Raw genomic sequence first — 23958 nt, 5'->3', positions numbered from 1 at the left:
ATGCATGGTGTATGAATTTTTAACAATTGTTCTTTTTTTTGTTTGTTTGTTTGTTTGTTTCTGAAGCTGGAAACGGGGAGGCAGTCAGACAGACTCCTGCATGTGCCCGACCAGGATCCACCCGGCACGCCCACCAGGGGGTAATGCTCTGCCCATCTGGGGCGTTGCTCTGTTGCGACCAGAGCCACTCTAGCGCCTGAGGCAAAGGCCATAGAGCCATCCTCAGCGCTCGAGCCATCTTTGCTCCAATGGAGCCTTGGCTGCAGGAGGGGAAGAGAGAGACAGAGAGGAAAGAGAGGGGGGAGGGGTGGAGAAGCAGATGGGTGCTTCTCCTGTGTGCTCTGGCTGGGAATCAAACCCAGGACTTCCGCATGCCAGGCCGACGCTCTACCACAGAGCCAACCGGCCAGGGCTTTAACAACTGTTTTGTGTATGAACTAGTTTATTACATCTGCTGAGATCAATTTCATATCACAGCTAAACAGTCCTAGAGCTATGGCATTCATGTCTGATTGAGTTGAGGATTTAGTAATTACTAATCTTCCTGACTGATAGCTTTACATGTGAATCAAGCAAAAATTAAATGTTTGTTGTATTCCTATCTGTCTCCAAACAACTCTGTGTTGTTCAGCAAAGCAATGATCATAGCAATCTGTTCATCATTTCAGATTTTACCTTTTAAAAAGTCATTATTTAAAATTCATTTTTGTTATAAAAAAATAGCATGAGTAGAATTTCCTTTAAGAAACACCTGCCGTTTGAAGAAGCTCAAAGACCGTAGAAGGAAAATACATATTTTAATCATAATTTTGTGTCCTTTTAATTGTAATTATCTCATAGCTCTGGTATAAAAATATAGAACATTTAGCTAAATAGGTGAAACAGATTGCTAAATGATGCTACTTGAGGACTCTAATTTAATATATTATTATGCCTGATTCTAAATGTCAGACTGTAATCGGCAAAACTTAAAAATGTGATCTCTAGCTTGTTGCTTTTGACCTGAAATTTTTAAAGGCTAACAAATTAGAATGATCAGATTCTTGAAACAAATTTGCAAATTTCAGGTTGAAGTCCTTATGTAGCTAAGGCTTTGCTACAGTGTGAATCCATGTTCATGACTGTAGGGGACATTCTTGGTAGCCTATGAGTTATCAATTCCCATATACTACATCTTTGCCCTGCCTTCCTCTGGCAACAAAAATCTCATTTTTATACAGATATGCTTTTGCCTTCCTATGGTGTATGGCAGGGGGTGTGTCTTAATTGATTTCAGCCAATCATGTTGGTCCTAGTCAACTTGCTAATAATTGACTGAAGACGTGGTCAGGTGACAGAATTACAACCTTGGAACCATGAGGGCAGCCTGTTGAAAGGACTTCAGGAGAAAGTATCTCTACACTTTGAAAATGACTAAAGAAGAGATGGCTGGTCTTCTGCTTCTAGGTATTGTGGCTATGAGAGCAGTCTGCCTGAGAAGGACAGAGGAGAATCACAGAGAAGTGGAACCTGGCTCTGATCCTGCTGCACCCAGAAATAATCTGCCTTTGTACTTCTGCTTAGTGGGAAAATGAATTTCTTTATTGACTAAAACAGTAGTTCTCAAACTTTAACATTTATCAAGATTGTTACCAAGCAAGGTCTCTTGTGTGATATGCATAGGAGCTAATACTATGGACCACCTTTTGAGAAAAGAAGAGCTTTTATTGTGAGGTCAATGAGCAAAGGCACAGAAAGAAAAAACCTCAAATCTGTCTGCCTCTCCCTCCTGTTGGGGATTTTGGGCAAGATTTAAAGGGTTAAAGGTAGGAAGTTATACATATTTATTGGGATTAGATTATCTGATATAATGAAGTCTTCAATTAATTAGTCATAGGCAGTTCATATAACTTCATGGATTCATGTGCAAGTTTGGGAGAAGTTAACATATCATTTGCTGGATATTTTAGCCTCCTGACATCATAAGGTAGTCTGTAGGGCAAATTTTTCTTTCTGCACAGCCTCTACAAACTGGCTGAGACCCATAGATTCTTGTGGCTCCCATTTCAGGAAGAAGGAGGTTTATTCAGTTTCCCATTGGCTGTGACCAGAGACCTCCACCTTCTATTCTAGTCCTGTGGAAAACAACTGATGATTTATTATTTGGTGCTGATTAGAGCTAATCTATTAAACTGCTGTTACAGAATTGCCTGAAGGGCCTGTTAAAATTACTGCCAGCTCTTCCCCCAGGATTTCTGATTCAGTATAACCAGGGAGGAAGTGGAGAATGTGCATTTCTGACAACTTGGCAGGTGATTGTAATATTGCTGGCCCAGAGAACACACTTTGACAATCACTGGTCTAAAAGTCAATTGTGTCAGGAGTTTCAATTACTTGCAGCTGAAAGCACCCTCATTTATATGCATATATGCTGAGAAACACACATTAAAACCTAAAGGCTTCCTGCCTTCTAAGGAATTTCAAGCCTGTTAAGCTAATCAGAGAGAAACGTTCTGTCCTGCCTGTCCTTTCCATTAACAATGACAATCCTTAAAAACAAGTTGATCAAAATCTTGAAGCATAGCTTATTTCTAGAGTAAAGAGCACAGGCCTTGGAGGCATACAGTTCTTGGCTTTAATTAGAGCTCCACAATGCCACGTGCATTTGTAAATTAGATTTTCTAAGTTTTCTGGTTTAAAAATGGAAGTCAAGACATTATTCTATAAGCTTGCTGTGAGAATCATATGAAAAAGCATAAAAAATGCTTTAGCATAACACCTGATATATGGTAGATTCTCTATACATACACTCACACACAAAACTTTGTTATCTAAAACCATGTATTTCTAGGATTGTCTATGGAAACAAACTTTTTAGATTTTTGTTTTTAAGTGAGAGGAGGGGAGATAGTGAGACAGACTCCCACATGCTCCCTGACCCAGGATCCACCTGGCAACCCCACCTGGGGCCAATGCTCAAATCAACTGAGTTGTTTTTAGCACCTAGGCTGATGTGCTGGGACCAACCAAGCTATCCTCAGTACCCTGGCCATGCTCGAATCAATCTAGCCACTGGCTGTGGGAGGGGAAGAGAGAGAAGAAAAGATGGTTGCTTCTCCTGTGTGCCCTGACCAGAATTCAAACCTGGGATGTTCATGTGCTAGGCTGATACTCTATCCCAGGGGTCCCCAAACTTTTTACACAGGGGGCCAGTTCACTGTTCCTCAGACCGTTGGAGGGCCAGACTATAAAAAAAAACTATGAACAAATCCCTATGCACACTGCACATATCTTATTTTAAAGTAAAAAACCAAAATGGGAACAAATACAATATTTAAAATAACAAGTAAATTTAAATCAACAAACTGACCAGTATTTCAATGGGAACTATGGGCCTGCTTTTGGCTAATGAGATGGTCAATGTCTGGTTCCATATTTGTCACTGCTAGCTGTAACAAGTGATATGACGCACTTCTGGAGCCGTGACACGTGCATCTCGCGTCACCGGAAGTAGTACTATACGTGAGCGACGCTGCGCTTTGCAGCGCCACCACATACAGTACTCCAGGAGCACAGGGTGCGGATCCTGTGCTTCTCTCACTGACCACCAATGAAAGAGGTGCCCCTTCCAGAAGTGCGGTGGGGGCTGGATAAATGGCCTCAGGGGACTGCATGCAGCCTGTGGGCTGTAGTTTGGGGATCCCTGCTCTATCCACTGAGCCAACTGGCCAGGGCTGGAAAGAAGTTTTGATAATACAAAAAATATTTACCCATGAACTGTCCACTTATAATAATAGTACTCATTCAGTTATCCCTCCCTGATAATAGAGTCTATTTCTACCCATTCATCTTATATCTGTAGATGAATCTCTACCAGATTATAAACTGTGAACATCTGATAATGAAAATCAATTGTAAATTGAGGCTGAAAATCATGCAACTTGTACAAGATTTCATGAAGTTAATTAAAGTAATGTTGAAAAATGCAAAACACATTTTTACTGGCAGAAGCAGACTAGTGAAAATTTAGAAGTAAAACACTTTGAATTTTGATAGCGGGATAAACTCTTTAACCCTTTGAGTAGTATGAGCATTCATGTGCATCCTCGTGCCTCCTGACCACCCAGATATGATCATACATAAATTTTTATTTTAAAAATGTGTAAGGCAACATTTAAAAAAGGCAAATGTATATTCTTTTTGTTTCCATTAATTGGTTATCAAACAAACGTGATTTTAAGTTAATAAAATTGTAACTGGAACTAATTTTACTTTTTGAAAAAAAGAAACTCATTCCAGGGATCAGCAAGCATGAAAAAACAAAACAAAACACTCACTACTCAAAGGGTTAAAAGAATGACTTGACCATCAAAGGCCTAACAGAACCTCTTGCTAAAAGTGATGTATATTTTCATACAGAGGTTGTCTCCATCATCATATAGCAAAAGACAAAAGACAAAGAAAACCCTATAGTTAGATGAAAATATTTTTTCATTAAAATGACACCAAATTAAAGAACCAGCCCTTACCTTAGCCTGACCAGGAGGTAGCACATGGATAAAGCATTGGCCTGGCACTCTGAGGACCCAGGTTCAAAACCCTGAGGTTGCCAGCTTGAGCACAGGCTCATCCGACTTGAGTATGGGCTCACCAGCTTGAGTGCAGGTTTGCCAGCTTGAGAGTGGGATAATAGACATGACCCCATGGTCTCTGTCTTGAGCCCAAGGTTGCTGGCTCAGCTGGAGCCCCCCACCCCTGTCCTGGTCAAGGCACATATGAGAAAGCAATCAATGAACAACTAAGGTGCCACAACAAAGAATAGATGCTTCACATCTCTCTCCCTTTCTGCCTGCCTATCTGTCTCTCTCTCTCACTAAAAAAAATAAAATAAAAAGAATGGGCACATAATAACACAACAAAAATCTACATAAGCAACCTACGATAACATTTATACTCAGAGATAAAAGAGATATGCAAAAACTAAATATGACTATTTTTTCATGTAATTTTACTTAATATCAAACCTGAGACTTTTTTGTCCCCTCCTTACACATTGCTAATCCACTTCTCATAGTGTCATAGACCAAAGAAATGAGTAAAAATGCATTTCAAGCAAGAATTAATAATAGATTTTCAGCAAATATTAGAGAGAATTATGTTGTACATACCAGAAACACCCAAATAAAATAGTTTTAATGGGACTTTTATTTATTCGTCTGTCATAAAAAATTCAAAGTAGACATTATAAAACTTGAGTGAGAGGTCTATGGTCATGTCAAGGACCATGTCTAGTTTTCTTTTCCTCCATCCTCAGTAGTATGTGGTTTTCCACCTCATGGCCCAAAATAGCTGCTGGAGCTCCTGCCCACTTCTAGATAACAGGAAGAAGGAGAGAAAGAGCATACCTCCCCACTTTAAAGCAGCTTTACTGGAACTCTCACAAAACATTTTCAATACATCTCATCAGTCAAATAGAGTAGAAAACATTTATCTGGACAACACTGGTCTAACTAGAACTCAGGCTTCTGTTACTATGAGAAGAAAAGGATAGATATTGGGAGGCAGCTGGCAGTTACTCCTGAGAAGAGTTTACATATTGTGCAAAAGAACATAATGTTATTGTCTTGATTTTCTTAATATTTTAAAATGAATTCACTTAAAGCAGGACTAGGTTTTTACAGTAAATGGTGGGGAAAAGGTTTTGAGTGTAATTTTACTTTGAAAAATGATACTGAAATTCTAAAAATATATTTAACCTTTTATTTAATAAGATGCAGGGCCCCTGGCCGGTTGGATCAGTGGTAGAGCATCGGACTGGTGTGCAGGAGTCCCGGGTTTGATTCCTGGCCAGGGCACACAGGAGAAGTGCCCATCTGCTTCTCCACCCCTCCCCCTCTGCTTCCTCTCTGTCTCTCTCTTCCCCTCCCGCAGCCAAGGCTCCATTGGAGCAAAGTTGGCCCGGGCGCTGAGGATGGCTCTGTGGCCTCTGCCTCAGGCATTAGAATGGCTCTGGTTGCAACAGAGTGACGCCCCAGATGGGCAGAGCATCGTCCCGTGGTGGGCATGCCGGGTGGATCCCAGTCGAGTGCATGGGGAAGTCTGTCTGACTGCCTCCCCGTTTCCAACTTCAGAAAAATACACACACACACAAAAAAAAGATGCAGGGCATAATATCAATTATTCATTAGGTATTATTCATTATCTGATGCTAGATTGAATCTACATATATTTGGACAGGAAGGGACTTTGTGATGATTTAATGCAACATCTGTCCATTTCAAAAATCTGCTGTCCAACATCCCTTGTGTGATGGTCATCCAGCCTTTGCAAAAGCACTCCAGTAAGAAAGTACTAAGGTATAAGGCAGCCTGTTCAGTTGATGGGAAGACCTTCCTTGTGTTAATTTTGAACCTGCCTATTTAAAACTTCTACCTAACTAGGTTATGGTTCTACAGAGGTGCATTTCCTCTTAATAGCCCTTTTGGTTATTAAAGAAAGTTAATATGTTGCCTTAATATATTTTTAGTTTAAGGCTAAATAGCCCAAGTTCTTTCAATTATTTCTCTTTTGAGGTAGTTCTAGATTTCTCACCCTCCTGACTGCCAATTGATGATTCTAACTTGTCAGCAGTCTTCTTTCCAAAAACCCATATATTATGCTGTGCCTTACAGGAAGCAGAGGTCATCATCAGCTATAATGATGCTTGTTATAGCTGATAGTTATGGTGAGTGCCTTCTGCAGCCTTATCTTCACAAAACAGAAACTTACTGGGTTTTCTCATCTTTCCTTAAAGCCCCTTAAAATGTTTAATCTCTATCAAACAGGAAGTATGGAAACACTCTCTCAAACAAAAACAAATAAGCAACTAAACAGTAACTTGTATAGAGAAAGGGTACACTTGTGAAGTTAATTCCAAAGTGTTTAATTCCCCAAAACTAAAACAAGATAAGACATGAGTTTTAAAAATAAATCACATTCTTCATAATGGGCTCAATAAAACACTTGTTGATTGACATAATCTATGTGGGCAGAGAGTGGGGCAAAAGCTGAAGCATCCGAAGGTAAGAAAATCGAGCATCATCAGAGGCAATGATGAAAAAACAAATTAAAAAAATATTGGATCAAGTCAATAGTTTCTTCTGAAAGAACACGCGCAAGCGTGTACACACACATACACACACACACACACAGCCTTTGGCAACTTGCTGTGTTTTCCAGTTGTCTAAATATAAGAAGCTATGCAGCTCTAGGCTGTCTTATCTTTTTCACAGATATCTTTCTCCTCCTAGTCCTGGGATTAAATCTTCTCTTGATCACTATCTTACCCTTCAGCCATTCAGTTCCTCTTTGACCATGTAAATGTCATGTTGAAATAACTGTTATTGCTATTTAGTTTTTTTGAGGATGCTTGAAAAAGTAGCACTCTAGCAGGAGTTGATGTTGGGTTATATGATTTCACATAAAACAGCATAGGGTCAGTGGACAAGTCCTGCTTTTTAGGAGATTTTAGTTCATCTTTTAAGAAAGAGTTTGTGCTTAGAGAAAATACAAAGCAACTGACCTTGCCTTGCACCCCCCTATCTTATTTTTCATGACTTTAAATCCATGTTCTGTCAGGAGATTAATAGGTCATAGTTAAGAGGTCATACATAGTCAATGGTTTCTTAACTTAAAAATCAGGCACTGCACTGTTGTACATTTTGCCAAATGTTTGTTCCAGACTGTAGTGGAGTGGAGGTTTCTAATAAACCATCTTCTTTTGTTGACATAACTGTGGTCCCCATGTATCCCCTAGTATTTTTATTGCATCACTGACAAGCCTGTAAGAAAATGTCCAGAAGTCTTGGGGGTTGGGAGTTCTGAGCGAGACCGTGTGGTCTGGGTTCTTTCAGAGTTCTCAGAGCTGGATTTGCCAACTGTTCCATCTGGCATAACTGACTCTCCTCTTGTTTTCCATGCTCTATATTACCTTTTTCAACATCATTACCTTATGTATTTTGTATTGTATGTCTTCTTCACATTTTATTTGGAAAGATGGAAGGTGCAATAGAATAAAATGAATAGGTCCATTTTTGTCACCAAATGGCTTGACATAGCACTTACCTTCTCTGAACCACAGTTTGCAAACAACTGAGAAAAGAGGATTGAATTAGATTTTGAGGTCAATTCCAGCTCTCACATTCTACGATCATGTATCTTTTGACTCTAATACCACATTTTAAAATAGAATATAAAAGGAATACATCTCAAAAGCCTCCACTTGAGAAACAAGGCTGTTTTCCTGCCTATAGGGACAGGAGGAAAGATGCAGGGAGCCATTGCTAATTCTTACTTGGGTGCCCTGTAGCCCTGGGAAGAATTCTATAAGCTGAACCCACTCCTCACTGTGGCTGAAGCATGTCTCTCTTTTGAGCTTTCAAATGATACAATCTGATGTATTCAGAGGTTGCGATGAGGAAGAACTCAGAAGGTAGGTTCCAATAGCTTCATGCTAAAGACATTTAAGAGCATCGTCACATAAAAACTGAGATAAGTAGTTTGAACTGCTCAAAATGCGGTGTTCAATTCAGACATTATTAGGATCACGGAGACTTAGGGGAACCTTGTTCTCTGTGTCAGAGCCAAAATCTTCATTTAAAACTTCCCTTACTTAAAAAAACAAAAAAAAAAACAAACAAAAAAAAACTTGCATTGCTCATTTGTTCAATGGGGCTGAAAAGCCTCATGGAATAATGTTAACCTGTTCTGTTGGCCTGTTCTGGCCCTCTAGCAACCCAGTTACTGACCAAAACATGACAAGAGGGAGTTGTGACTCACTTGCTTTCCAAGCATGCAATTCAGTTTGTGGATATAGAAAACAATAGTTTGATAAGCCTTCCATTTTTCAACTTTGAAAAAAGAAAGCAATGATTATTAAAAAGAAAACAAACAAACAAACAAAACCACTAGCTAGATACCATGTTTCCTCTTTCTCTTTTTTAACAAGTTAGTTTAGCTAGCAAAGGCCTTTTGTCATGCATCTAACGGACTTCATGCTGCAATGTGTTGGCAGAGGTCTATAAAGGATAATAGTTCAATGCTAAGTAGTGGGGTGGGCCTGGAGTGGTGGGGAGAAGGAACAGCAAGCCACATTTTCTGATGCACAATTCTAAAAAATTTGGTGGTTCCTGAGTATACATTGTACACATGAGTCAACAAGTAGACAAAGAAAATCCAGACCTTTGATGACCCCTGGTGAATAAACTAAGCACTGCATTGAAATGCAGCTAGAGCTTCAGACATCCCTGCAGGCGAGCCCCTGGATCGCTCTTCTCTCTAAAGTAGGCAAAGGTGCCCCCCTACCCCGCAAAGTGCCTGTTTCATTTTCATGAGAGGTATGCATGATAGACTTGAGGCATCTATGTCCCTCTAAACAAATCTGATTTGGGTGATCTCTGTTGGTAGATTTAAAAATACATGTTCATACACTCTTCGCTCTGTGACCTCTTAGACATAAACAGTGTTTATGGAACACTAAGAAATCCATAAAGTAAGCTCTAAAACTTTCTTGCAGATTAGGTATATATTTAGTATTGTTTTATGGAAGGGTTATGAAGAATAAATCAACCTTCTTATGTAACCTAAATTTAAAATCAGAATTTAAAGGTCATCACTTGTGTATAACTCTTGAATACCAGCTAGAATACTCTATGCAGCAAAAGTCTGCATTTTGTAAACAGCTGTGTGTGACCAGTGTGTGGTACATGTGAACCAGAAAGCAGGTTGTATTTGTAGCATGCTGGAAAGGAGAGAAATTTGTTACTATAAAAGATGGGGTGAGAAGGGGAATGTAGGCATTTTTGGTGAACACCTAGGCATCCAATTATAAAAGTGACAATTCCAAGTGCTTATTTGTAATTACCCAGAAGGGGACCTACTGATAGTATTATCATAGAGTGGAATATTAAACAGTTTATGCTATCAGTACATTAGCCTATCAGTTGTTGTATACTATGGCATTAACATTAAGTCTTTGTTGCCTAAACTAGAAATATTTTTTACATCTCTGAGATGGATGTAGACAAGGTGTTGAATTGTCTTTATTCCCTCTCCCTTCCCCATTTTTAATCACCATAAATTAAGAAATGCTTTTATTTCTTAAATGACTCATCTGAATTAAAATGTTTTAATGAGAAACATTACACATTCCAAATGTTAGTTTTATTTTTATGGGTAGCCAGTTTGGTCTCTTCACTGGGATTGCAGGGTTTATGTAGACATGAGCAATCACTTAAGAAAATTACGAGATCATCAGTACAACCCTATGAGGTAGCCCTCACCCTCTGGAGGAGGAAGCTGGCACTCAAATAATTTAATCAAGTGGCCAGCTATCTAAAATTTCACAGATGGAAAGAATCTTAGAAGTTGTCTAAGCCAATTCTTCCACCATGTGCCCCATTTGCAAATGAACAAACCAAAACCTAGCTTGTGATGATGTTTCTAAAGCAGCACAGCTAAGCACAGGGTCCTGTTGCCTCCCAGCCTAGTTTTCCATCCTTTGTATCACCTTGTCTTCCTCATGGTATGTCAGAGGGGATGTGTCCCCCCTCCCCTTTGTGGAGGGGACCACATCACCTTTGGGAATATCAAATAAATTGTTGAAGGAAAAGCAAAATAGGGGAGGAGATATAATGAAACATTGATAAGAATTTGAGAAACAACTCAATTTGGAGGTAGACTTATTTTTATCATTTTTAAAGTTCTTTTTCGAATTAAGAGAAAATGTGTTTTGATTTTAACCAGAGAATCCATTTACATTTATTACTTCATTATATGTTTTAATAGAGAGTTACATTGTATATAGAATGTTATAATTTGGTTTGTCATGTGAAGGATTTTCATAATATTATTATGGATGTGGTTGGGCATGTATGTTCTACTATGTGGTAAAAGACAAATGAATTATTTAGGTTTTATATTCCATATGTCTCAATTGTTAGAAGTATTTTCTGAGACTTTTCACCCAAATGTGATGCATTCCGAAATCTTTATATCATGCTTGAAGTTTGCTCATGTTTATCTGAAGTACATATTTTGATGGAGCAAATGTAGCATTAAAAAGGCTACATTATGCCTGCATAATGCCTACAGTTCACAGAAAAGTAGCTTTGCAGAAAGTGTTGGAAGACATATCCAAAATGCTTTTAAACTAAAGGCCATGTGCTCTGATCCACCAACCAAATACGACATGAGACCATCCAGCCTAGACTCAAGGAATCCTTCTTTTCAAAAGATCAGCTGGACATGATTTTAGTAACTTGATCCAGTTGTTAATAATCCTGAAGGCTCAGGCATCTCATAAAACCCCTTGTACAAGCATACCTTATTTTATTGTGCTTCATTTTATTGCACTTCACATGTTTCATCTTTTACAAATTGAAGTCAAAAACTTCTACCAGGAATAAAACTACAACTCGCTGTATGGAGATACTTGCTTTATTGGGGTGGTCAGGAACTAAACTCAGAATATTTTATAGAAATATCTATAAATGTCAAGGCTTTTTCTGGTTCTCAATCCCTAGAACCAAAACAAGTTTCAGAATTCCAAGGTGGCAACAGAGTAGGCGGATGTTCCAACTGCCACCTCCCAGGACCAAATTGGATTACAACTTAATTTAAGGACAATCATCTTGAAAAACCAACTTTGGATTAAGTGAACAGGAGTCAATAACCAAGGATCACAGAAGAAGCCACACCAAGACTGGTAGGAAGGGCAAAGATCTGAACAGGGCTGGCTGACTCCCAGAAACAAGTGGTGGCTGAGGGTCCAGAGGGACTCTTACTGCGGGGAGGTTTGCCCTGAGAGGTGAGGGTCCTAAGCCCCAGGTCCAGAGCTCCAGCCTAGAGCCCCAGAGCCTAGAAGAGGCACCCACACAGCATTTGGAGGTGAAAAGACCTTGTTTTCTGTCTGCGAGAAAGATAGGAGCTCTTGGAGCCAGAAGCTCCATCTTAAAGGGCTCATGCAGCAAATTGTGTTAACACCACTTACCCAGGGCTTTGGCCAAGGGAGGGCTGGGAGGACTAGAATTGCATGAGGATAATGTGAAGTTGGTGGCCCAGGGAGAGACACTGTGGGGGAAGACCACCAGAACTTCTGTGTTGAGTCATTTTTCAATATTGTAGTCACCATTGTTCTTGGGTAGAGCAGTCCCCTCCATGTAGCATCAGCCTGGGGGAAAGCAATAGCCTTACATTCAGGAATCTCTCCTACCTGACCCTGTGAAGATTGGGCTGTTCTGAGAAGTGAATCAGGAGGCAGGGGCACATCAGTGACTCAGTTTTCTGGTGTTGTACCAGAACTTTTCCCCTGCACTCTCCCAAGACTATAACTGGTGCTTCTGCCTCACAGGAAACTCAGTAGAAGCTGACTGTACTGTGGGGAGACCACATATTTGGGTTTCAGAGGCCACACCCATCAGATTCATGGTGGCCACACCCTACTGAGGTATGTGAAAAAAGCCTGGATAGACTGACAGGTGGGGTCTGAGTGGAGCCACAGCCACCACCCTTCCTAGTCCCTGAATTGCCTCAGGCTCTAGACTCTACCAGAATTTTATTCAGTGGCTGAGCCTAACAAGCAGCCAGCAGACAGAGGCTATAGGAGGCAGGCTCAGGGAACCTTGGCCTTTTGTTAACCTTCCCCTAGGTCTAATGTGGGTAAGCCAGCCTAGGTATGTGGCTTGGTATTTCCATGTACACCTGTGTCCAGCAGAGGCAGCCACAAACCCTGGATTGCTGGTGGCTCCAAGAAGGTTGCTACAAGCAACCTTCCATTGCTATGGTGTCATGGGCATTGTCCCCCACTGCTCTGCTCTGAGTTCCCTCCTAGGAAGCCCAGGGGTGGCACATCCAGAGGCCATCTGTGGAAAGCATAGGTTCAGAACATAATGACCCTTGCTGGTGGCATGTCCTAAGAAAGGGCTCATCGAACACCAGGCCCAATTGAGGTGAGTTCCACTTTCTGTGATTAGAAAGTCACTGGCACAGTGACTTGTGAGCATTGGACAGTGAAGTTCACAGTCAAGGAATAAAATTGAGAGGGCCCAAATATATAAAATTAGAAATAAAAGAGAATTAACAACTGACATCACAAATACAAATGATTGTAAGAAAATACTATGAAGAACTATATGCCAAAAAATTGGACAACCTGGGGAAAATGGGTAAATTTCTAGAAACATACAATCTTCTAACACTAGTCTGGAAGAATCAGAAAACCAAAACAGACTGATTACAACAAATGAAATTGAAACAATTATCAAAAAAGTCCCAGCAAACAAAAGTCCTGGACTGGATGGCTTCTCAAGTGAATTTTACCAACCATTCAAAGAAGAACTAACACCTATCCATCTCAAGCTATTCCTAAAAATTCAAGAGGAGGGAAGACTTCCAAGGTCATTTTATGAGGCAAACATTATCCTCATTCTGAAATCAGGTAAAGGCACTACAAAGAAATAAAACTATAAGCTGATATCCCTGGTGAACATAGATACTAAAATTCTCAACAAAAATATTAGCAAACCAGATCCAGCAACACATTTTAAAGATCATACATCATGATGAAGTGGGATTTATTTTGGGGTAGCAAGGCTGGTACACTATTCACAAATCAATAAATGTGTTTCATCACATAAATGAAATGAAGAATAAATATCACATGATTATAACAATAGATGCAGAAAAAAGCATTTGATAAAATCTAGCTCCTGTTTATGATAAAAACTCTGAGCAAAGTGAGAAAATAGGAAACATACCTCAACATAATAAAGGCTATCTATGACAAACTAACAGCCAACATCATCCTTAGTTGAAAAAAATTAAAAGCAATCCCCTTAAGATCAGGAGCAAGATGAGTGTCCCCTTTAACCACTCTTATTCAACATAGTTCTGGAGGTCCTAGTCACAGCAATCAGACTAGAATAATAAATAAAAGTCATTCAAATTGGAAAAGAAGAAGTAAAACTGTCATTATTTGCTGATGACATGATACTGTACATAGAAAACCCTAAAGTCTCAGTCAAAAAACTACTAGACCTGATAAATGAATTTAGCAATGTGGCAGGATATAAAATTAATATTCAGAAATCAGTGGCATTTTTATAAACCAACAATACACAGTTGGAAAGAGGGATTAAGGAAACAATCACCTTCACTATTGCAACAACAACAAAATAACAATAAAGTACCTAGGAAAAAAATTAACCAAAGAAGTAAAAGACTTGTACTTAGAAAATTATAAGACATTAAAAAAAAGAAATCAAGGAAGATACAAACAAGTAGAAGCATATACATGTTCATGGATAGGAAGAATAAACATCATTAAAATGTCTATATTATCCAAAGCAATCTATAGATTCAATGCAGTTCCTATTAAAATACCAATGGCATACTTCACAGATCTAGAACAAATATTCCAAAAATTTATATGGAACCAAAACAGAACCAGAATAGTCACAGCAATCTTGAAAATAAAGAACAAAGTGGGAGGTATCACACTTCCCGATAACAAGTTTTACTACAAGGCTACTGTAATCAAAACAGCTTGGTACTGGCATAAGAACAGGCATACAGATCAATGGAAGAGAACAGAGAACCCAGAAATAAATCCACACCTTCATGGTCAATTCATATTTGACAAAGGAGGCAAGAGTATAAAATGGAGTAAAGACAATCTCTTTAATAAATGATGTTGGAAAAATTGGACAAGGACATGCAAAAAAATGAACTAGACTACCAACTTACACCATTCACAAAAACAAACTCAAAATGGATAAAAGACTTAAATGTAGGCTGCGAAACACTAAAAATCTTGAAAGAAAACATAGCAGTAAACTCTCCGATATTTCTTGTAGCAATATTTTTGCTGATACAGGTATATCTCTACGGGCTAGTAAAATAAAGGACAAAATAAATAAATAGGACTATATCAAACTAAAAAGCTTTGGTACAGCAAAAGACACCAGTAGCAAAATAAAAGACAACCTATGGGAGAACATATTCGCCGATATTTCTGATGAGGTTAATAACCAAAATTTACAAAGAACTTCTAAAACTCAATGCCAGGAATGTAAACAATCCAATTAAAAAATGGGCAAAGAAACTGAATAGACACTTCCAAAGAGGACATACAGATAGCCAACAGGCATATGAAATAATGTTCAATGTCATTAATCATCAGAGAATGCAAATTAAAACTACAGTAAGATACTACCTCACACCTATCAGAATGGTGCTCATTAACAAATCAACACACAAGTGCTGATGAGGGTGTGGAGAAAAGGTAATGCATTCCCTGCATTGCTGTTGGGAATGCAGACTGGTGCAGCCACTGTGGAAAACAGTATGGCATTTTCTCAAAAAATTAGAAATGTAACTGCTTTTTGACCCAGCTATCCCACTTTTAGGAATATATCCTAAGAAACCCAAAACACTGATCCAAAAGAAGATATACACCTCATGTTTATTGCAGCACTGTTTACAATAATCAGGATCTGGAAACAGCCCAAGTGTCCATCAGTGAAAAGGCTGTGGTACATATACACAATGAAATACTATGTGGCCATGAAAATGAAGGAAATCTTAGCTTTTACTATGGTATGGATGGACCTGTAGATTATTATGCTACGTGAAATAAACCAGGCAGAGAAAGACAGATATCAAATGATATCATTTATATGTGGAATCTAATGAACAAGGTGAATTGGGGAACAGAATAGAGGTAGAAGCGAGGTCACAGGGAGCAGAGGGACAGCAGTCAGAGGGAAGGGGGATGAGGGGACAGCATCAGAGAAGGTGAAGGGATTAGTGAAATTATATATACATAACACATAAATACAGATAACAGGACAGCAAATCCCAGAGGGAAGAAGTCAAAGAAAGTATACTGGGGGCACGTTGTTGGGTATTGAGGGTGTTATATTGAGTGGGACACTTGAATCCATGTTAAGAAAATAAATTTTAAAAAATTAAAAAATCAAAAGACGAGTTTCTCATTGGAGGTAGTGGAGCTAAATAGGGAAAGCAATAGGAACCTGAAGACTTGACTTTGCATCCAAACTCTGCTCTCTCTGGCTGTGTAAACTTGGGCAGATTATTTAGCCTAACAATATGTCGAAGCCCGTATGTCAAAGCATGAGCACCTCCGCAGAAGTGATCAAGGATCCCCTGGCCAGGGCAGGACCTGGGATCACTGGTCACACTATGTATTCCTAACCAAAGGATTACACCTGTAGTCTGAAAGAGTTTCAAGCCTCTCCTTTGTCTAAATTGTGGAGGTGCTTGGACATTTTGTGTATGGATATGTGGTGGGGGAAGGGCAGTGAGTGTGTATCAAATGATTGATCCTATATTTTCTTCCTAAAAGGACAGATTTGGGGGGTCAAAAATTGATTTGAAAAATAATGCTGACCACAGCAGTTTAGCCTGAAGCTCAGATTTCTTGCATAATTGTGCTGCTATGGACAATGATAGTTTTACTGAAAATTCAACAAACTTTGAGAAAAACTCTTCCTACATTAAAAACAATACCCACACGAACAAAACCTTGTGCATAGAAAGGTGACATGTGTTACATTGTTCTCATAGTACAATGTTCCTCAGAGGGATGTGTCAGAATGTCCTGGGTTGGAAGGAGGCTGCCGTTTTCTTTTTCATGCATATATATCACGTGTTCCTTTCCTCTCCTATAGTGACTGCATAATCTCATGCCAGTTTTTGCTAGTGTATATAAGTAGTGCATGTGAACACTTTGGAGCCAGAGAATAGGTTGCAAATTTTGGGTTCAAGTAGATAAAAGTAAATCATTCATGGTGTGGCATAAGAACCACATAAATGGAGAGAAAATATTCTTCATGTGTTCAGCAAATATTTGTTCAATGTTACCTTAGATTTCCTAGTGATGTTCATGTGTCATAATATTGAGGTCTTTCAAAATTCAACATCTCTTTCCACTGGCCCCTTGAGTCCTGGTAATTCAGAATTATTTACCTTTGCTTCAGCACATCATGCTGTTTCATACCTTTATTCCTTGGCATACTGTTTCTTTTTTCTGGATTACCTTCTTCCCCTACTGAACTACTATTCATTCTTAAAGACCTTGCTCAAATTCACTTTGTCACCTGTCTTTGCCCTGAAAAGGCATTATTAATAGTTGTTTTTCCTGCATATGCCACATTGAATTCTAATTATTTGTAAATAGGTTTTCATAACCATTCAGACTATAAACTCCAAACGGTAATACTATGTTATTGATCATTCATTGCCAGTTCCTGGAACATAATTATTTTAAGCAATTTTTTAAAAATAAATGAACACATATACAGTATGCTTAAATTCTAACACTGTGTCAAAGGGGTGGTAGATTGAGCTACAAAAATGAAGAGATGGTGTTTATCCTCAAGGAGATTATAACCTTGGAAGGAAATAGACATGTTAATCTTACCTCCACCATAATGCAGATTTCTAAAGAATGCACTAGAGGTACCAGGTGCTATGGGAGTCTGTGTGCATAGCAGTAAGGTCTGTGTTAAAAGAATAATAAAGAAAATAAATTTACTGCTCACAAAAATTAGCAGGTATTTCAAAATGAATATGAAGCTATAAAATATCCCCTAAATTTTATGAGCTGTGTATTTATTGAATGACTACCAAAGCAAGAGAAGAACCATGATGAGAGAGTTATTGTAAGACACTGAAAAATTTTGGTGGAGGAGGTAGTATTTAAGCTGGAGTTTAAAAGGTGAGCAGTGATAAAAGATTAGAAAGGCTGAGAAGTAGCATTGGTAAAATAGAAACCATGAAAACATGATATGTTAGGACAGGGGTCAGGAACCTATGGCTCACGAGCCAGATGTGGATCTTTTGATGGCTGCATCTGGTTCACAGACAAATCTTTAATAAAAATAATAATAATGTTAAAAATATAAAACATTCTTATGTATTACAATCCATTCATTTCCTACTGCTCATGTTCATGGTTGCGGGTGGCTGGAGCCAATCACAGCTGTCCTCCAGGACAACACCAAATTTTTATTGGATAATGTGTAACGTACACGGGTCGTTGTATGGCTTTCACAGAATTACATTTTAAAATATGTGGCATTCATGGCTCTCTCAGCCAAAAAGGTTCCCGACCCCTGTGTTAGGAAAATGATTAGCAATCTATCTGGCTGTAGCAGTGAATGTGAAAAGGGATGGTAGGAGAGTTTTCGGAAGACCTATATTGCGAACCTTATGAAAGCCTTGGATTTTATGGAAAACTTAATAGAGAGATGTTGAAGGTTTTAGAACAGGGGAAGAAAATGATATATTAATACATGTGTTGTATGAGGATTAAATGAGAAATATATGGAAAGTACTTGGAACAGTGATTGGTAATAGCAAATATGCAAAGAGTAGTTATTATAGTTAGAGATTTTTCTGGCAGAAGAAATAAGATAGGAAGAGATTGAAGTCAAGAAAAAATATAAGCTATAGCAATTGTCCAGAAAAAGGTAATGATTTCCTAATTTAGAAAGCAACTGTAGACATGAAAAGGGATTATATTTAAATAACACTTTAAAGGTAGAATGGAAATAATTTTATCAGCAATTGGTGATTCAAGCGGAGTCAGAAGCTTTTGACCTTGCCATCTAGAAGAAAAGTAATGTTATAAAAAGAATGAAACCAAAGGAGGGCCCTGGCCAGTTGGCTCAGTGGTAGAGTGTCGGCCTGGCATGCAGAGGTCCCAGGTTTGATTCCCGGCCAAGGCACACAGGAGAGGTGCCCATCTGCTTCTCCACCCCTCCCCCTCTCCTTCCTCTCTGTCTCTCTCTTCCCCTCCCGCAGCAGAGGCTCCATTGGAGCAAAGATGGCCCGGGTGCTGGGGATGGCTCCTTGGCCTCTGCCCCAGGCGCTAGAGTGGCTCTGGTCGCGGCAGAGCTACATCCCGGAGGGGCAGAGCGTCGCCCCCTGGTGGGCGTGCCGGGTGGATCCCGGTCGGGCGCATGCGGGAGTCTGTCTGTCTCTCCCCGTGTCTATCTTCAGAAAAAATACACGGTAGAGCGTCGGCCTAGCGTGCGGAGGACCCGGGGTTCGATTCCCGGCCAGGGCACATAGGAGAAGCGCCCATTTGCTTCTCCACCCCTCCACCGCGCCTTCCTCTCTGTCTCTCTCTTCCCCTCCCGCAGCCAAGGCTCCATTGGAGCAAAAATGGCCCGGGCGCTGGGGTTGGCTCTGTGGCCTCTGCCTCGGACGCTAGAGTGGCTCTGGTCGCAACATGGCGACGCCCAGGATGGGCAGAGCATCGCCCCCTGGTGGGCAGAGTGTCGCCCCCTGGTGGGCGTGCCGGGTGGATCCCGGTCGGGCGCATGCGGGAGTCTGTCTGACTGTCTCTCCCTGTTTCCAGCTTCAGAAAAATGCAAAAAAAAAAAAAAAAAAAAAGAAACCAAAGGAGGTCTGGAAGGCAGGTGAATAGGTGTATTTTGGATATGTTAAATTTGAGGTATCTCTGGGATTCAAAGATGTTTACAAACCTGTTAGCCATGTGGATCTGAGGTCTGAAAAAGAGGTATAGACAAGAGACGAATTTGTGGATCATCAGCTAGAGGTGATAGTCAAAACCATGCAAATGGTTTAAATGACCCTCCCCCCCAAAAAAAGCATAGGGAAGGAAAAATGATGAAGACAGAAAATTGTGACTGCTGATTTTTAATGGAGCTTGACTTTATGCTTAATAATACTTGAGACTTTTAGAATATCTTTCTTCCTCACCAGTCATGCTATTTAGAGAGCCAAAGGCTATTGAATATGGGAAAAGCAGAACACAGGGTAAGGCAACATGTGATCAATAATAACTTTCTTATTACAAAAAATACAGATGCTTTAAAAGGGCAAAATAAGTATGCTAAGATTCTACCATAGTGCTCCTCAGTGTACTACTAACCTGACCATTGACATACTTTAAATTAAGGAAGTGTTTCTTCATTGGGAGCAAGCTTTATTTTTCATTGTCTCTTAATTCTTAATTCTGATATTGCATGTAAAACTGCCTTTTAACTACATGCCTCACAGCTTCACTCCATGAGAATTATTTTTAAATGGATACTAACTCATACTACTTAACAATTATATAGCTCTTGGCAGCTCATAAAACTCTCATAACATTCTTTCAGCCACTTCATAAAGTAGGCTCTAATTATTCCCATTTTATTAAGGTGACCAACTTTATTACAATGAAAAGGAGAACAAAAATAAATTGAAGAAAACAATATAATAAATAAAAGAAACATTTTATTCATTGCAGCAATGATACACTATAATAGGATAAATGCATAATAAAAACATTTGTAATACTTTATATTGTAATTATGCTTACATGCCTATTAATTTTTAATAATAATTGTAAGAAAAAGTACTCATTTAGATAATATTATCTAAATGAGTACTTTTTCTTTGAATGAATATTTTTGGTCAATGTATCATCTTGTAACAATATATTAGAAATATCTGAACAAGAAATATCCTTCATATTGAATTTTACGGCAAGTGCTGCAGCTGGAGTATCAGCTTCAATCTCGATTTCTCACTTGTCCAAAACTCATTAGCAATTGAAAAAACTCTTTCAACTGCTGCATTAGTTCCAGAGCAGCACAATGTAAATTGAACGAGAATAAATAAATTTTCACATGGAATATGTTCATTTTTGAAATGACTGAATATTTCCACCCATCTTTTATCAATTTTGACATGTTCATTTTCCCATTGTATTAATTTTTCAGAATTTAAGTATACATTCAATCTTCTAATTTCTTCAAAGAGACAATTGTCATCTATTTTTATGTCTGGCATTTCTTTAGATAAAAACTCAAGACAAGATTTAATATCTGTCTAATATTCTTGCGATGAAGTGAAAAAACACCATTGAAAACTGTTATTTTTCATGATGTTTGTTTAAGACTATTCTTTGATATATTAAAAACATGTCTAGTAACATTTCTGCACTTCTTTGATAAATTTTTCTGTTATGCCCGGATTTGATTCTTCTAAGTCAGACAATTTTCTTTTTATAATTAAAGGAAATTTTTTTTCTTCAAAATGAGATTTATATTGAAGAATAAAGTCATTCAAAATAAGACTAACTTCCGTAGCTGAAATGTGTTCACCTTCAATCTTTTAAATCGTTTTGTGAAAAAGAGATGCTTGATTATGTACAAAATACATTAATATCTCAGATATTTTATTATTGAAAAATGATTCCAGGATTTCAGGACATTTGTCTAAACTTTAAAAATATGAACAGAGAGGCTCAAATAATTGTAGAACATGCTCTATAGCAGGTGTTAGAGCAAGCCATCTAACTTCTGAATAACCTAAAAGTTTTTTGTATTCAACATTTGCTTCTTCACAAAATTGTTTTAAAGTAGCAACATGAATGGTAAACTACTAAAATGCAAATAAATTGTAGTTATTATTACTTCTTCATCAATTGGCATGGCACATGATGCTGTGTTAATTGCATTTGACAAATATGTGCATTATAACCTATTCCTAGTATTTTCCTTTGGAGTAACTCTTGTAATTTTACGTACACATTATTCACCCCTTTGCATCTTCGCCCACCAAAATTTGTATTTGTATTATTAGCTGTTAGTGCAACAACTTTGGATTTCAAGTTATTTTCATTTATTACTCTGTATAGATGGTTTGACAAAATTTCAGAAGTTTCCCACTCAAAAGATTCTAAATTTAAATTTTTTACTTGAATGCCCTTGGTAAAATTAAAATATCTTACTATTACTGGATACAATTTAATTTCATTATGATTTGATGCATCAGATAAAATTGTTACAAATGCTGCAGTTTCCAAGTCCTCTGTAAGTATTTTGTCACAGTAATTTTTAAATACTGATTTCAAAATAACCTTTCATTTTGTCCTGGAACATGAAAATTTTGCATTGTGAAATTTTTCAATAATTTAGTTGTACAATCCATACTACGCAAACTTTAATTGTGAATTATTGTACAAAATGCAAATGTTCCCTACATTGCAGCCAACTGTTTTTCATCTTCAGAATAATTTGAAATTTTAAAAAAACTTGTTACTTTACAACTGGAAGCTGATGCATCTAATAATTGCTTATGTTTGTTGGTAGTCAAGTGTTTTGCTATTGCTGCTCTGCCCCCAACTGCAATACAAAATTCTCCACTGCAAATATTGCAGAAAACAATAGTATCTTTCTTTGATGTAAGGAATGGAAATTCCTTTTTCAGTTTATCGTTGAAATGGCATATTCTCTTTTTTTATTTTTCCATCCCTTAAATGAACTTTAAAATTAAAAATAAAATATAGATTAGGAAGATGGCACTGGACTAGGTGGACGTACCAACATCCACCTCCCAGAACCAAAGTGGATTACAAACTAATTTTAAGAACTATCATCTGGACTAAACTAAGAGGACTCTTTAACCAAGAAACACTGAAGAAGCCACACCAAGACTGGTAGGAAAAGTGGAAATGCGGAGGGGGCTGCCCATCTCCCCGGAGCAAACAGCAGCCAGGAGAGACTCATGTGAAGGGAAGTGAGTTTAGCAGAGAGGGGAGGGTCCTGAGCCCCAGGAACAAAGCCCCAGTCTGCAGCCCCAGAGCCTAGAAGAGGTGTAAGGACAGTATTTAGCTGGAAACAAGTCAGTATACTGTTTGTGAGAAAGAGTCTGATTTCTCAGTCCCAGGATTCTTCTTAAAGGGACTGCACAGAACACCTCTCTCACAACCACTCACCCGGGGCTCCGGGGGACGGGGAGAGAGGAGAGTACCAGAGTAGCAGGAAGAGAGTGTAATCTAGGAGGCACAGGGAGAAACATTTTGGGAGACAGCCACCCTAACCCCTGGGTTGAGCCACTCCCCAAATCTGAAGTGAATATTTTCCCCAGAAACAGCAATACCAGCAAAAGGAAGCAGGAGAGCAGCCAAACAAGCTCCCCTGTGGCACTGAGAGCAGAGTTGCTTAAAAGAAGGGAGCTTTCGGGGCTACAGTAGTGAGTGTTAGGGTCTGAGCTGCAGCACCCACACCCCACACAGCTGAGGGCTTGCTGAAGGGCGGGTGGCAGCAAGACACAGAGAGGCAGTTCCTTCGGCAAGGGCGGAAGCCTGCTGGCCACCACTGGGCCCAGGTGTGAGCTCAGTCTTGCCTGGCTGAGGAGGAGTAGGTATGCAAAAGCGGTCAAGCCCAGATGCCAGCAGCCTGTAATCCAGCCTGCGGAAGAAGGGTGAGAACCCTGGAAGGAGTGGAGACCTGCCCTTGAGCAAGGGTGCAGGAGCACAGCCTTGCCCCACCTGCAGAATCCAGGCTTGTGGCCTGACATGGGAGCTGGCACCTCCCATGGGGTGGAGCCAAAAGCCCAGGCAAAGTTCTCCGGAAACAGGCGGAGACCCACAGCTGAGCAAAGGTGCTCGCCAGTGCACTCAGGACCGAGCATAATGCCACCCACGGGAGTGGGGCAAAGGCCAAGGCCACCAAGGCTTGTGCAGCCTAGCACGTGAGCACAACTAATCCCATGAAGGAGAGGTGGAAACCACAGCAACAGCCCCAGTGGGCAGGCACCGGCAACACCCAAACCCAAAAGTCCTAGGCAGCAACAGAAGAGGGGGTGGTGGGCCTGCAGACAGACCATACCTAGGGAACAGAGGCCATACTCAGTGGACTCCAGGGGCCAAAACCTTCCTTTACACAGAAAAAATGCAGAGGCAGAGAAATGCAACACAAATGAACCAAGAGAAATCCCCAGAAAAGGACCTAAATGAATCAGATATAACCAAATTACCAGATGCAGAGTTTAAAATAATGATTGTTAGGATGCTCAAAGATATTAGAACAACAATAGATGGTCATTACAAAAACCTAAATAAAGAGATAGCAAATATAAAAGAGGACATTGAAATAATAAAAAAGAATCACTCAGTAA

Source organism: Saccopteryx bilineata, chromosome 2 (genome assembly GCF_036850765.1).
Source record: "Saccopteryx bilineata isolate mSacBil1 chromosome 2, mSacBil1_pri_phased_curated, whole genome shotgun sequence".
Taxonomy (NCBI): Eukaryota; Metazoa; Chordata; class Mammalia; order Chiroptera; family Emballonuridae; genus Saccopteryx; species Saccopteryx bilineata.
The sequence above is the reverse complement of the archived record's forward strand: the minus strand, read 5'-3'. Positions refer to the sequence as shown.